Below are 15,586 nucleotides of genomic sequence, written 5' to 3'. Positions count from 1 at the left end.
TCACATTGGTGGAAGGGCAAGGAAAGGCTGAACTAGTGGCCTGTTTCTAAAACATTAGGGAAAGTTGTTTTATGTCAACTGAATAATGTACGCATAGAGATAGCAGCAAAACTTTTAAAATATTCCCCAGAATAAAATGAGAAATTTTTTGAAATGTAGTTATGCAACTCCTGTTTTGTTCTTTAATTCACATTCTTGAAAACAAGATTTTTCTTAAAGAGAGACAAGACTACATTTTAATTAACACACACTGTTTAAAGGTATTTTATAATTAATTCGAGCAATAGAGTTGCTTCCTCCTCTGTGGTTAAAATAAAGGGGATTTTTCCCTCCCTAATTATCCAGATAATAGGTTCCAGCCTCCCTTTGATGTACCACAAGGGCTCACCTGTTTCACCACAACCTGCTATTTATTATCAAACAATTACAGTTCCTCAAATCCTGAATTTCCAAAGGTGTCATTTATCCAAATCATATGTGTGCCCCATTTGCACTCATTCTGAGAAAGAAATTTCCTTGATCAAAAATTTAACCTTGATTACCCCCTGGAGTATTGGCTCCTTTATTCCCAACTACAAATTAGAATCCAGAAGGCTTCTAGTGCATGTGCCATTAATGCATCACCTTTAACTGTATTTAAACCATTATGACAGGGCAAAAAGGAGAAAATATTTTGGAAATGAAGCATTTAAGGTATGGAAGAGCCAGAATTTTTTAAATTAAGATTTTAAATTATTCTATATCTTTTACCATTTTGGTTGAAAGTCTTTGCAGTCTCTTCCTTTTAGAATCAGAAATAATTTTATATGCTCTCAGAATCAATCTCTTAGGAACCTGTCCATGAATTCCAGAAGGGTCTTGTTGGAGAAGGCTGCTTGTTTAGTTCCCAGCTACTCAGCAGCTCCAAAATAATCACACAGAAACTGTATTAATTAAATCACTGCTTGGCCCATTCGCTCTAGCTTCTTATTAGCTACTTCTTACATCTTAATTTATCCCATCTCCATTAATCTGTGTATCTCTAGGAGGCTGTGGCTTACCTGCTAAAGTTCCATCCGGAGTCTGTCTCTGGTGGGGGAGGGGGGAGAGGCTTCTGCCTGACTCCACCTCCTTTCTCCCAGCATTCAGTTTAGTTTTCCCTGCCTAGCTCTATTCTACTCTATCATGGGTTCAAGACAGTTTCTTTATTCATTAATGTAATCACAGAATACACAGGAAAATCTGACATCAGGGTCTGACACTTCACTCTCATTTGCTGAAAGTCATTCATAAAATTACAGTTCTCAAAGTACTCAAGCTGTGTTTAACACAAAATTAGAAAACTTTCTCCCCCAGAATAATATGATCAAAAAATTATTTTCAATCAGAGCAATGGCTTCCAGGAAGATGGACAAAGTGGAATGATGTGGGAGTGTCATATATCAATCTGTTGATTTCATTGGTTAAGCAATAAAGAAACTGCTTGTCCCTCATAGATTAAAACATAGGTGGGAAGAGTAAACAGAACAGAATGCTGGGAGGAAGAGGAAATGAGCTCAGACTCGACAGCTCTGCTCTCAGGAGCAGAGACACCATGCTCCCCTCTCTCTGAGGCAGATGCAATGAACTCCAACCCAGGATGGACGTAGGCTAGAATCTTCCCAGTAAGCGCACCTTGGGGTGCTACACACAGATGATTAAAAATGGGCTAAATTAATATGTGAGAATTAGCCTAGAAGAGGCTAGAGAGAAATGGGCCAAGCAGTGTTTAAAAGAATACAGTGTCCGTGTAGTTATTTAGGGGCATAAGCTAGCCAGGCGGCCGGGGTGCTGGGGACGCAGCCCGCCGCTCCTAATTACTATAGTGGAATACAGAAATCGATGAAGACGTGGGTTGTGTGCCTACACATCATAAAGGACCAGGATGAGGCTGAGGATAAGTAGGAATGGACACAACTGTTGGAGAATCCATGTCATAATAGTACAGTGACCCTGTACAAGGGAATAAGCTCTAGGGTGGCACTGTGGGTAGGACTGGAAGACTTGAAAAGAGTAAGTTTCTGAGAGACTGCAGAAGGGCCCTAAGTTTGCCAACATGGAAGGGATTCAGTATGTACAAAGTCTAGTGGTAAATATACAAGTAAACCTGGCAAGCCCTAATAATAGAAAGATGTCCCAGGAAACCGGAGCAACTTCAGCAGAACCCTCAGGAGATTCTGACTTTGGGTGTACAAGCTTCATGAGCATTTGGGGTAAATAAGCATCTGAGTGAACTTGGAAGGATCATACAAAAACAAACAAAAAAACAAAAACAGAAAACCTCTTGGGTTTTCAGAATGTGTAGACAGGAAAAAGCTAGTGATTAAGAAAAAGGAGGCAGAGCTGGAGCAATGACTCAGCAGTTGAGAGAACATACTGTTCTTGCAGAGGACCTGAGCTCAAGCTCCAGAATCCCCTTTGGGCAAACCCCAGGCCTCTGACCTTAGAGGGCACAGGCATTCATGCATTCATGCATACCCACACGCAAAACATGCACATATACATAACTAAAAACAATAATAACATAAATCTTTATTTAGAAGAGGAGGAGGCAGGCTGTCTGAAGAGAATCAATCATCCTAGATCCAAGTAAGAGCTGTCCACAGGAATGACAGTAAAACCTCCTAGAACCTGCTGATGTGAAAATGGAGTTTGGAAGATAAGGATTCCAGTGTGTAGAATTCAGCCATTGTTGTTGTTGTGCTTTCTGGTAATCATGGGTAGCTTTTTAAGCAACAGGAAAAGAATAAGAAGGAAGAGGAGAAAAGGAGGAGGCAAAGAAAGAGAAGGAAGAAAATAGAAGAGGAGGAGGAGAAAAAGAAAATGGAAGAAAAAAGAAGAGAGAAAAGTAAAGCACTGCGTCAGGATGCTCAGATGTTGAGTGTGGCTACTTCCTCCTTTTTCCAGAGCCCCTTTTCAGTCCAAAATTGGCCTAGCTGCATACGGAGGCCCTGGATGGATTGGCATTAAAATAACTAGATTTTATTTTGAATAAAAGTGCAACTTGTTCCCTCTAGATAAGTATAACATTGTTTAGTGAACATGTTAAAGAACTGTATTTGTAAATAAAGAGTTTTTAAGAAATATAAAATACCAGGAGCTACAGAGAGTAAGAGAGAGTAGACACAATTGCCCTAACTCCTGAAAATGACTAGCAATCCCTCCTCTATCCCTAATTAAAAATGGTTGCATGATTGTATAACCAGAGGCATGTTTCTTATTCTCTGTGTCCTTCCTCCAGGAATAGGGATTATGATGTTGTCTGCCTTGTGGAGATGTGAGATGATTAAAGATATTAATTCCTAGTCAGGCAGTGGTGGTGCACACCTTTAATCCCAGAACTCGGAAGGCAGAGGTAGGCGGATCTCAGTGAGTTCGAGGCCAGCCCGGTCTACAGAGGAGTTCCAGAACAGGCAACAAAGTTACACAGAGAAACACAGTCCCCCCCACCAAAAAAGATATTAATTTCTGTGGCGTTTATAATTAACTGGGATTGAACACTCAATGGGCATTAGCCTAGAAGTGATTAGCATATAAGACTCAATACGCATGTGCTGGCTAATGTATGTTGACTTGACATAGGTTAGAGTCATCTGAGAGGAGGGAGCCTCAGTTGAGAAAATGCTTCCATAAGACTGAACTGTAGGCAAGCCTTAGAGCTTCTTAATTAGTGATTGAAGGAAGAGTGAGTGGTGCTGATGTGGGAAGTCATTCTGTGTATGTGTTGCTTTTATTGGTTAATAAAGAAGCTACTTCCAGCCAATGGCTTAACAGAATATAGCCAGGCTGGAAGAGATATATATAGAGAGAGTAGGCAGAGTCAAGGAGAAGCCACGTAGGCCCTCCAGAGACTATTGCTGGATGGAACTTTACCTGGTAAGCCAGAACCATATGGTAATATACAGATTAGTAGACATGGGTTGACCAAAGATATATGAGCTAGCTAGCAATATGCTTAAGTGATTGGCCAAGCAGTGATTTAAATAATATAGTTTCTATGTGATTATTTTGGGTCTAAGCAGCCAGGAACAAATAAGCAGCCTCCCACAACACGGTGCCATCCCTGGGCTGGTGGTCCTCGGTTCTGTAAGAAAACAGGCTGAGCAAGCCATGGGGATCAAGCCAATAAGCAACATTCCTCTATGGCCTCAGCATCAACTCCTGCGTTCAGGTTCCTACCCTGTTTCAGTTCCTGTCCTGACTTCCTTCAGCAACAGACTATGGATATGGAAGTGTAAGCTAAATAAAACCTTTTCAAATTGCTTTTGGCCATGGTGTTTCATCACAGTAAAAGACTAAGACAAAGCATTAACCTAGAACTGACTGGCATTTCACATCCAATAGACTGGCATTTAATACTCAGTGGACACTAGATAGTTTAATATTTGCATTAAATAAGTTAATTAAAATGTTAAGGGAGGAAAACACTTGCAAAATATTTATGGGGAAAACATTCTCAAGCCAGACATTGGTAGATGCTTCATATTTCAACAGAGAAAATGACAGAAACAAGTTCCAGGCATTGGAAATTAAGGTACAGGCAGCTTATTTAGCAGAAACCAAAAGAAATGCCTATACAAAAGACAGAAAGCTAAAGTGAGGTAGGGTGAGGGCACATTATAAGAGCTACAGAATTCATTCTCTTGCCACCTCTGTGCCCACTCTGATCCACAGTGAAGGCCAAAAGCATTTTACTTGCCTCTGTCTACCACACAGCTCGAGCCCTCCCACTCTCTGGAGTACTTTTGCTCAAAGATCTAACACAGTGCATTTAAAGCCACCAACCTGAAGCCTACCTAAAATGTCGACTCTGGTGTATTCACACTTGGGAGAAGCCAGAAGATCAGCATTTTAAGCAAATATCCAGGTGCCACTGTATCTCCTGTTTATTGTTTGCTTTTTCAGATAGAGTCTCACTATATAAACCACGCTGGCCTGTAACTCAACAGAGAGTGGCCTGCCTCTGCTACCCAAGCATTGGGATTAAAGGTGAGGTCACCATACCCAGCTGACATCGTATTTCTTGCTATTCCTCCACAGGCAGCACTTTGAGTAACGAGGATGACTTAACCTCTTCTTTCCCCAATCTGCAGTGTGGTTCTCATCATTGAGTTCTAGGACACACACACACACACACACACACACACACACACACACACACACGCCTGAACATTATGCTGTTATTTAAAGCTAAGATCATAGATTTAAAGAATAGTTTGGATGAAAACAACTTACTCGTGGGAAAGGCACAAAATGACTGAGAAAGATGTCAAGGTCGAGCATGCCTCCGGGGCACCCACTGGCTGAAGAAGTCACTAGCTGGAAGGCTGGAAAGTAGTCAGAGTCCTCAGGAAGAGAGACTGTGTTTGTGGTCCCTGGAGGGAAACTAGCCTGGAGGTCTTCTAAGGAAGGGTTAGACTTGGAGAGCTAGCAATAAGATCCTAGAGAAGTAGGAGAAAGGCTGTATAGTTGGTGCCATGAAAGAGAATTCTGTGGAACACATCTTAGGAGTTCCCTTGATGAGGACATCTGGCAAACTCTGGCAGCCCAAATGTCTTGGTGGTTAGATAGGAAAGTCTTTGACAGGTCAAGAAGAAAGACCATATGCATAGGACAGAAAGCCTGAGAGCACAGATTATTCCATACAAATTATGATGAAGGCTGAAAAGATGAGGTTAAGAGTACATGCTGTTCTTGCACAGGACCAGAGTTCAGATCTAAGCTCTCATGTGGGCAGCTCACAGTTACCTGTAACTCAAGATCCAGAAAATCAAAGCCCTCTTCTGGCTTCTGCAGGCACACACACATTTGTGCATACACACACACATGCATACACAAAAAGATTAATTTTTAAAACAATCCAGTGCCTATTGACGTGCTTGAACACAACCTTTATCACATAAGACAAAGTTACTACTGGTAGCAACATCTAGACATCTACAAGATCTAGCTGTAACTATAAGCCCTAAACTAGGCTTTAGAAGGATGCTAAGAAGCTGCTAACCATCAATACCTTTAGTCTTTTAAATGTAAACATCACAAGCCATCACATAATAAAAGAGAGATATAATGTAAAATACACGTATTTCCCCTTTCATGGCGTGTCTAGCTAGTTTTTCTTTTTTTCCTCTTAAGTTCCCCAAGCCACATGTACCACCACCATCCAATAGTGATAGGTTATTTAGTTCTTTGGTAGAGGCGGGTTCCTATCAACACTGGATAATTTTGAGTCTATCCCTATTTTGAACTAAAAATAATTGCCCACCCCCACTCCAGAAAGGTCATTCAAGAGAAGAGCATGAATACTTGGAAGATTATTGTATCAACTGATTAATTCTCATTTACATTAATGAGGATATAGGTGGCATTGATACATCTGTGCCAAATGCTTATCCAAGAATTTCAGCATAAATAGTATTAGAGTCTAATCAACTTTTCAACATTGAGTGTGCCTAATACATACTGTGATTATACAAACCAACAGAGATGCTTGTAAGTCACTGGGCATAGCTTAGGAGGCTAGCCGACTTCATTGTCCCTGTGGTCTATCTGAGTGTTCTTTGCTCAGGATCACAGAGTTAGAATCATTCATATATATATATATATATATATATATATATATATATATATATGAAACAAAGGCTTCATTTCATAAATACAGCATCTTAAAGTATGCAGTCTCTAAGTGACATATCTGTATGCTTAGGGTATCCCTGAGATGCAGCCAGTTCATGAAGTGTAACTAGTCATAATTTGAAGCAGTCCATTTTTTTTAAAAGTTCAAACTTACATAAAAATAAATGATACCAGTCAAAGTTATGTATTGGACATCTTCAGGTCAATTTTAGTATTTACCATTGTTATTACAATAAAATTAAAAGAATAGATACATTTATAAAAATTGTTATAGTCTAATTATGGTAATTAAATTATATATTTAAAATGCATCATGGTATATGAGAGCAAATTTTCAACCAACTCATCTTTAAATATCTTAAAGATATCTTTAGATATCTTAACTTTAAAATATCTTCAAAATGTGTGCACATAACTTAATAGTGAGCAACTTCCTCCAGCTGCATTTGACAGTATTTATTCCCAAGACAGGTTTTAACAGATCTTTTTTGTAAAGCTTCTCCCTACCTCATAGCTCTCCAGAAATTAAAGTGAGGCCATGACATCAAAGGTGTTCAAATATATCAGCATGTACGTTTAATTTTAGTATACCTGTGTATGGCATACACACAGCCCCAAGAAGTACAGTATACAGTAGGAATCCCCGTGAAGAGAGGCAAGGTTTATGTTAAGATCCTCTCTAGCTTGGAGCTTGGAAGAAAATTGCTAAGACCGAACTGGATTCCTTTTCAAGTAAAACAACTGACAAAGGAAGAAGAAATGGAGGGGAGTAGGAAGTTTCCTCAAAGTCCCAGCAAGTTTCAGGGACTGGCGACTCCCTTCACGCTGTGGGAACAGAGAAAAGCAGGAACCTGCAAGCGGGGCGGCTAGCGGGGGCTGCACCAAAAGAGAGGACTGGGCCGCTCTCCTCCTCAGCTCTCTGCCACCTGAGTGGAAGACTTGGGGGCCGCGCACGAAACTCCGTTGGAAGGCCAGCCAGTCTTAGGGTCGTTGTGGGGGTGCGGCGGGGGAGCGGCTAGCGCGCTGGGGAGCCGGCCGCCTTACCTGCAGAGGCTCCGGCCACGATTTGTCGGGAAGCATCGCGCAGGAAGCTGACGTCGGAGGCCGACATCTTCGCGGCTGGGGGTCCGGGTGGCCGAGGCGCCCTAGCGAGCTCCTCTGAAGGCCGCTGGTGATGGAGACCGGGCCCCGTCGGTCCTCGCTCGGGCTGCGCGGCCGAGGTCCAGCTAAAGACGGCGGCGGTTCGGGCACAGGCTCGCCGCGAGGTCGCCGAACCTGCTCCCCGCTGCCCGTGGCTGCCCTTTCATCGGCGCTGGAGGGGGGACACTGGCAACGGGAGGGGAGGGGTAGGAGTCCAGGCTTGAGCTCCTAGCTAGGGGCTCAGGAACTTGTCTATCACGACCTCCAGCAGAGTTCGTCTATCTGGCCGGGCCGCCTGAGATGACTAACTGTGAAGCAGCAGCTGGCGACCCTTGCCCTCTTCGCAGCCTAGAATGCAGTACAGTTCCAAAGAAGGGAAAATGAATACATAAGTTAGTTATCCAGAAAGTAAAGGCCGCAGCAAACTAAGAGCGAACTCCGACTTAAGAAGTGCTAACATAGTAACTTTGCTAAGAAAGTGGTTTTGGACATTTATCTCATGCCTATTATGACTTACTGAAAGTCATAATGAAGGCCTTGCTATTCAAGTGTTCTGTAGCCAGTTCACAGGTTCACCAGACAGTACATAAGCAGTACAATATGACAGTCTGTCAGAAAGCTGGGTGCTTTGGGATTAGGACCTAGAAACCGGCATTTTTAGTAGTTCTCTGTAGTTACATATTAAGGCAGACCTGAATGAGGGACATTATTAATAACCTAGTTCATTCTTTTTACAAAATGTGTAATTACTCATCTTGGCCCCTAAGAATAACTGACAAAACTATCAGTTAATACCTGTTAGTAAAAACCACAAGTTGCCAACTGCAACATAAGAGAGACACAGGCTTCTGATATTGTAGAATGTTATGCTCACCACACCCTGACCGGAAGGAGCTGGTAAGAACTGAGAGACAATGGGAGCCCTGTTATTATTCCCAAAGCATTGCGTTTAATAGTAAATGTATGCTTCAGATTTGACTCAAATTGTGGTAGTGGTCTAATTCTCACCTTTGGGGTTCAAAACGGCTCAGTGCTTGTCATTCATTGCCAGCCTGAGGACCCAGATTCAGATCCCCAGCACACATAGTCTGGGTCTGTAATCCTAGCACTGGAAGACAGAGGCAGGTGGATCCCTGGAGCTAGCTAGTCGATGGGTCTAGCCAAATTGGTGAGTTGAGTTCCAGGTTCTGTTAGAGACACTATCTCAAAAGATAAAAATGGGAAACGGTTGACGATACTTAACTGTAACCTCTGGCCACTACACACTCCTGTTACACGTATGTACCTGCTCTCTCTCTCTCTCTCTCTCTCTCTCTCTCTCTCTCTCTCTCTCTCTCACACACACACACACACACACACACACACACACACAAACACAACACATGTACATACATAAGTTGTGTGCCTGTTCGGCCTGACTAGAAAACATATGTAATGTGAGGAGTTGGGTAAACTTGCTGGTTATGTGGTAAGATACACAAAAGTAGCTTCTCATTTTGAAAATGGCCCAGTCTGAAAATGTTCACCAATACCAAAGGGTCAGCCCTGAAAGCATGCATGCATATACAAGTAGCATTATACTGACATTATACTAGCATGTAACAACAATTAATGAAAACAGGGCATGGATTTTAAAAAGAACAAGAAAGAGTATAATGGAGAGCTTGGAGGGATGAAAAGGAAAGAAGGTATAACATAATTATAAATAAATTATTTATAATTATAAATAAAATCTCCAAAATAAAGAACAATTAAAAAATAAAATCCCTAATGGCAAAAAATGAAAATGTTTACCAAAAATACAGTTCTCTCTCCCTCACTCTTTCTTCCCCTGTCTTTTTTCTTTCCCAGGCTAACTAAATAAAAGATTTTGAGAACTATCCTTCTTTTACTATAAATCATTTATTCAACAAATACTGAGTAACTATTTCATTTTAGACATAGACCCAGAATTTCAGAGCTTATAAAAATATTTTCTTCATTTTTCTAAAGCAGAAATTGAGTTTTTTTAAGAGACAACAGGAGTAACCACAGGCTAGAATACACAGAAAACTAAATAGCGATCTCCCCCAAATTCTATTTGTATGTAAGATATGGACTTTTTAAAAAGTAAGCATCGTGTATACAATGGGTGAATGCAAACACACTGCAGCATGTGCAGGTCCAAACACATCGTAGAGGTTGGCTCTCTCCTTCCACCACCCTGTGAGTCCAGTGATCCAACTCAGCAAACTCAGATCTGAAACCTATAACAGTTGTCTTTACCACTGAACCATCCCACAAGCCCCAAATACAGAATTAAAAAAAAATTATAGCTAGTAAATTTCAAGGTGCCTGTTCAACCAAAGTATGCAGTCGCTCATAAAAACCTTCAGTTTGACGCTTTCCTAGCACTGGCAACATTAACACTAACATCTCTTCAGAGTGGATTGCATAATCTAATGGACCAGAGCCTACCCTTTAGTCTGTAAGCTTTTTTCTCTCTTGGGTTATTGCAGAATAGCTAATACTTGCAAGTCACTATTTAAAGATAGTTTGTTGATGTCATTGTGCCCAAGAATCTCAGATGAGTGTGGATTTGAGGTCACACTGAAACTCCCCTGCCCCCCCAAAAAAGTCTTTTTTTAAAAAAAAAAAAACCCTCTTTGGACAAGAACATAATTCCCTATGTAATTTTATGTAAGATCTAGCACCACATATACTCCAGTCTATAGCAACTGAGATAGACCCCAAAAGGAATAGCACATTCGAGCTTAGGATTCTGTAAAAGGCTCATCAGAGTCAGCAAGTGCCCCTTGAGTTAAGATCGTTGACAGCTGGCCACAAAGATGACACCTGTCAGCAAAGACCAGGAAGGAGCTGGTGCCAAGCTACAGGTGTCTGCCTGGCATTGTTCCTGTCCACATAGGAGGTCCTGGGCTGGGTGTTGGCTCAGAATGTCTCTAAAGCTCCAAGGTGTCTGCTGGGGTCCCAAGAACAGAGGTGATGTCTTTTTGTCCAGCCACGCATCCCTCAGCCCCCACCTCAGATAGCTCAATGCAGAATCTGCTAGGTGTGCCCAAGCCTGATTTTGGAGTCATATAAAGTTTAGAATGGCAAAACTAGTAATATTTGTTTGACCTACTGTTTCAGATTCCTCCAACAATTCATCATATTGACATTATTTAAAATAACGTTTAAATGTGCTAAGACTCAGAGTCAAGCTGCTGAAGTATCAAGCTTATCTTTTGAAATTATTTATTTGCCTGATATTGGTGGAAAATTGCAGAATTAACCGTTTTCTGCCACCACTACCACCTCAGCGCTGTTGAAAACTACATTACTGACAATGAATCATCTTTTTAAACTTCAAACATTTTATGCTAATGTCACAATATAAGCCAAAATCAATACCACAGGGAGACTCTTACATAGTACCAAGTTTGGCTGCCAGCTTGAGACACAGCATTGGCACCCTTTGGCTGCAGCTTTTGTGTGCCGAACCTGAGGGTACTTCCCAAAATAGTTCACCTCAATAGTTCTGTTCTCTTAGTAATCACAAGGGATTCATCATTCCCAGCTAACCACCACCAATCATCCCAGCAACGGGTTCATTTCTATAGATTTCTTTTTCACTTATTTTATTCAACTTGGAAAATGAGTATAAATCCCAGGGTGTTTGTTGAGAAGGAGGCTGGCAGCTGATGGAAATGGGTGAGAAGGAGCAGGGTTTGCTTCAGGTCCCTGCCCTCAAAAGAGAGGGTAGGTGGGATGGGTTGAGCTGAGAGCTCAGGTCTGGTGGAACACCATGGTGAGGAGGCCTAGGATGTAAGCCACCAGCAGCTTCTGTCCAGCGACACATGCAGAATTGGGGACAGCTGGCTGCCAAGTTCGTCCTTCAGTGGCAGTAGCAGGAAGGCCACAAAGATGATACCTGCCAGCAAAGAGCACGATGGGGCTGGTGCCCAGCTACCGGGTGGGGGCATTCTTCTATGGGTGTCTGCCTGGCATTGGTCCTGTCCGCACAGGAGGCCCTGGGCTGATGTTGGCTGAGAATGTGCCTGAAGCTCCAGGGTGTACGCTGCGGTCCCAAGAACAGAGGTAATGTCGTTTTGTCCATCCACACATCTCTCAGCCCCCTCCTCAGATAGCTCAATGCAAAATCAGTCCTGGATGTCACAGAGGCTGGGGATCAGACCATGTGCCTTATCATAGTGTCAATGCAAGACGGAGGCCTCACACACTCTTCTGAACACCACATATTTAACAGGTGTTGTACAGAATGTGGAAATGAAGTACAGTCGGTTGCAGAGGGTCAGCAGCTGCTGGGGTCCACTCCTTTGCTCTGCCCCCTTTGCTAGGTTTGGGGTTAAGATGGGTCCTGATGGAGGAGGGGAGTCCTGGGTCCCCAGCCTAGGGTCTCTGAACCCACAAACTCCCTGTCCTGGGGTGCCCCACAGTGCATGCAGGCTCTGGGAAGTCAGACATCTGAGGGCTGAGTTCAAGGGGCAAGAGGGCTTGTAGTATAGGACTTGTGGTCAGTTCCCTCCAGTCAACTTGTGGTTAGGATAAGGGCGTCATCTTCCGGAGAGTTTCACTTCTAGAGATGCTTAATCCAAAGCACCCCGTGGATGGAGGCCCTAATAGACTCTTCGCTTCCTTCTGAAACTTCATGGGCCAGGCCACCCTAATTTCCACTTCTCTTAACATTTGTACTTTCTAGGCTCCCATAAGAGTCCATGAAGTTCTGTGGACTTGAAGGCTTTATCTATCCAAAATTGTCACCGTCTCCGCAGAAAGAAATATGATCAGGTTTTTTACAATACCCATTGTTCCTGCCTCCATTTTCTGTTCTAGTTTGGTTTCTGTTGCTGTGATAAACACCACGATCCCACGCAACTTTGGAAATAACAGGTTGATTTCATCTTACACTTTCAATCATCAAGGAAACATAGTGCAGGCACACGGAGGCATAAACAAAACACAGACCACAGAAGAGCATTGCTTACTGACTTGCTTCTCTGACTTGCTAAGCTGCCTTTCTTTTACAGCCCAGGACTACTTTCCCAGAGTCAGTACCACCCACAGTTTGGTAAGTGCTCTCATATTAATTGTTAACCAAGAAGATGCCCACACACATTCTCAGAGACAATTTGATGGAAGCAATTTGATTGTGGATACTTCCTCCCAGATGACTCAAGTTTTGTCAAGTTGACAAAAGAAAACTAACTAGGACACCAGGTAACCAAAATAACTCAGAAAAAATAAAGAAAATATAACAGAGTCTAAGGGTTCTATTCAGTACCATCAAGAATGATTGGTCATAGAACTTATAAGAAATATATAGTAAACAACCTTCCTCAAGACCCACTAACACCACTTTTGGGTATATATCCAAGACCCACTAACACCACTTTTGGGTATATATCCAAGGGATGCTCAATCGTGCCACAGGACATGTGCTCAACTATGTTCATAGCAGCATTGTTTGTCATAGCCAGAACCTGGAAACAACCTAAATGCCCCTGGACTGAAGAATGGATAAGAAAAAGGTGGTACATTGACACAAGGGAGTACTACACAGCAGAAAAAAATATTGACAGCTTGAATTTTGGAGGAAAATGGATGGAGTTAGAAAACATCATTTTGAGTGAGAAAGACAATTTATCACATGTACTCACTCACAAGTGGTTTTTAAACATAAAGCAAAGAAAACCAGCCCAGAAATCACAATCCCAGAGAACCTAGACAACAATGAGGACCCTAAGAGAGACATACATAGGTCTAATCTACATGGGAAGTAGAAAAAGACAAGATCTCCCAAGAAAATTGGGAGTATGGGGACCTTGGGGGAGGTTTGAAGGGGAAGGGAGAAGCAGGGAGGGGAGCAGAGAAAAATGTAGAGCTCAATAAAAATCAATTTAAAATATACAAAAAGAAATATATAGTAAAAGAAGAATACTTTAATAAGAAATGGCCAAAATTTTCTTGAATTTAGTGATAGACATTAACCTGCTCACCTACTGAATTGGGCTGCCCATTTATATTTTATAGTCTTAACACAAATGTGACTGTTTTGAGAAGGGTGTTTTAAAAGATAAAGTCGAGAAAAACAGTGCAATGAGATGAGAATGAATGAGAATGGCATTAGGAGCAAAGTAGCAATGAAAACCAATCATTGTGATCATTGAAGTAGGACTCTGGTTTTTATTTTTAGGAGTCACAAGAAGCTTAGAGCTGGTTTGATATCACCTGAAAGCTATCATGGAAGGATCATAATGTCTACTTTACCATCATACTTGATTCAGTTTATAGGCAACGTACCAGCCGAGACCACCAGTTTTATAATGCCAGATATATCCGCTATGCCATGCAACTCATCCCTTAAATAGATTTGCGTTTAACATCTCAATTCCTTCACATATCAATCTCATCTGTAAATAAGAAACTGTTTAATAAAGTTCTTTCCTTGGTCTTGCACTCTAGGATTCCAAAAACTTAAGTAGATTTCATTATTATATTTGCTCCTTAATTAAAGTAGCAATTCTCAATCAGGGCTGGTTTGTCCCATTAGGCTCTATTAGATAATATCTGGAGGCAATTTTTGACATTATAAATCAGGGGAGAATTTATAGCAATTTATAACTCTTGGCATCTACTAGATAGAGGCCAGGGATGCTGTTAACTGTCTAAAAACTTTCAGCAGATAATTATCTGCTAACAACACATTTGACTAGAAACCCTGAACCAGAGAACAAAAAAATTGCACATTTGCATGCATACTATTCATTTTGTTGCTTTTCTGATTTCAGATCTTATAGGGTTCCAGGTCTACTGATAATTATTATATGAGACTATCTATTCTGAAGAATGTTGTGCCTTGATGACTTTTTGGTAAGAGTATAAAAATTAAAATTATAATAGTAGTGGAGGGACACTTGGGAGGCAGAGGCAGGTAGATCTCTGTGAGTTCAAGACCAGCCTGGTCTACAGAATTAGTTCCAGAATAATCAGGGCTACCCAGTAAAACCCTGTCTCGAAAAACCAAACCAAATCAACCAAACAAACAAAATCTTATTGCCAAGAAGAGTATGGATGCACAGTGAAACCTCCCTGGAAACACCCTCATTGATAATCATTTTGTTTAAGTTCAGTCCTAGGTATTTTGGAGTTTTGAGACTCTCATTGTAGCTTTGGCTGGAAACTCATTATGGAGAATAGGCTAGCCATGAACTCATAGAGATCTGCTTGCATCTGCTTCTATCTCTATCTCTGCCTGAAAGAGGTTTTTTTTTTTTTTTTTTGGCAAAAGGGTATCCTGGTGATCTGAGAGCCAAGAAATTCACACTCAGGAATCCCATATGAACACTAAACTGGAAGCCATAGTATATACAGGGCCTGGTGCAGACTTGTGCATTTGGCTGCTTCAGTCTCTGTGGGTTCATATAAACTCTGGAGAGCTTACATCTTGAGAAACAACCATGAGGTAGAAAAGTCTTACTGGGAAGGTCTGGCTTCATTCTCTGTCGTTGTTTCCCAATCAAAATATGATGTGCTTCCACATCCTCCCACGGCCATGGAGTCATGAACTACCATGTCTTTACGGCCATGGTGGAAAGTATACCTTGCAAACTGCTAACCACAACAGGTCCCACTGCTTGTAAGCAGCTTTGTCAGGCATTCATTATGTTACTAGGAAAAGTAAGGACTCTGTCCCGGAGTTCTCAAAGTCTGTGGTCATGGTTAGTGGTTTGTCTTTTCTACCTTCCTTCGCTTCCTTCCTTCTTTATTTTCTTTCCTCCTTTACATCAAA

The 15,586-nt window shown here is 41.7% G+C and overlaps 1 pseudogene; it reads right to left on the bottom strand.

Moving 5' to 3' along the window:
- Window positions 1-11,562: 11,562 nt before the first annotated feature.
- On the bottom strand, window positions 11,563-12,238 carry LOC142835278 (motile sperm domain-containing protein 3 pseudogene; annotated as a pseudogene).
- Between the last annotated feature and the right edge of the window lie 3,348 nt (window positions 12,239-15,586).

This window comes from Microtus pennsylvanicus, chromosome 14 (genome assembly GCF_037038515.1).
Source record: "Microtus pennsylvanicus isolate mMicPen1 chromosome 14, mMicPen1.hap1, whole genome shotgun sequence".
Taxonomy (NCBI): domain Eukaryota; kingdom Metazoa; phylum Chordata; class Mammalia; order Rodentia; family Cricetidae; genus Microtus; species Microtus pennsylvanicus.
This window is presented reverse-complemented; position numbering and strand designations above follow the sequence as displayed.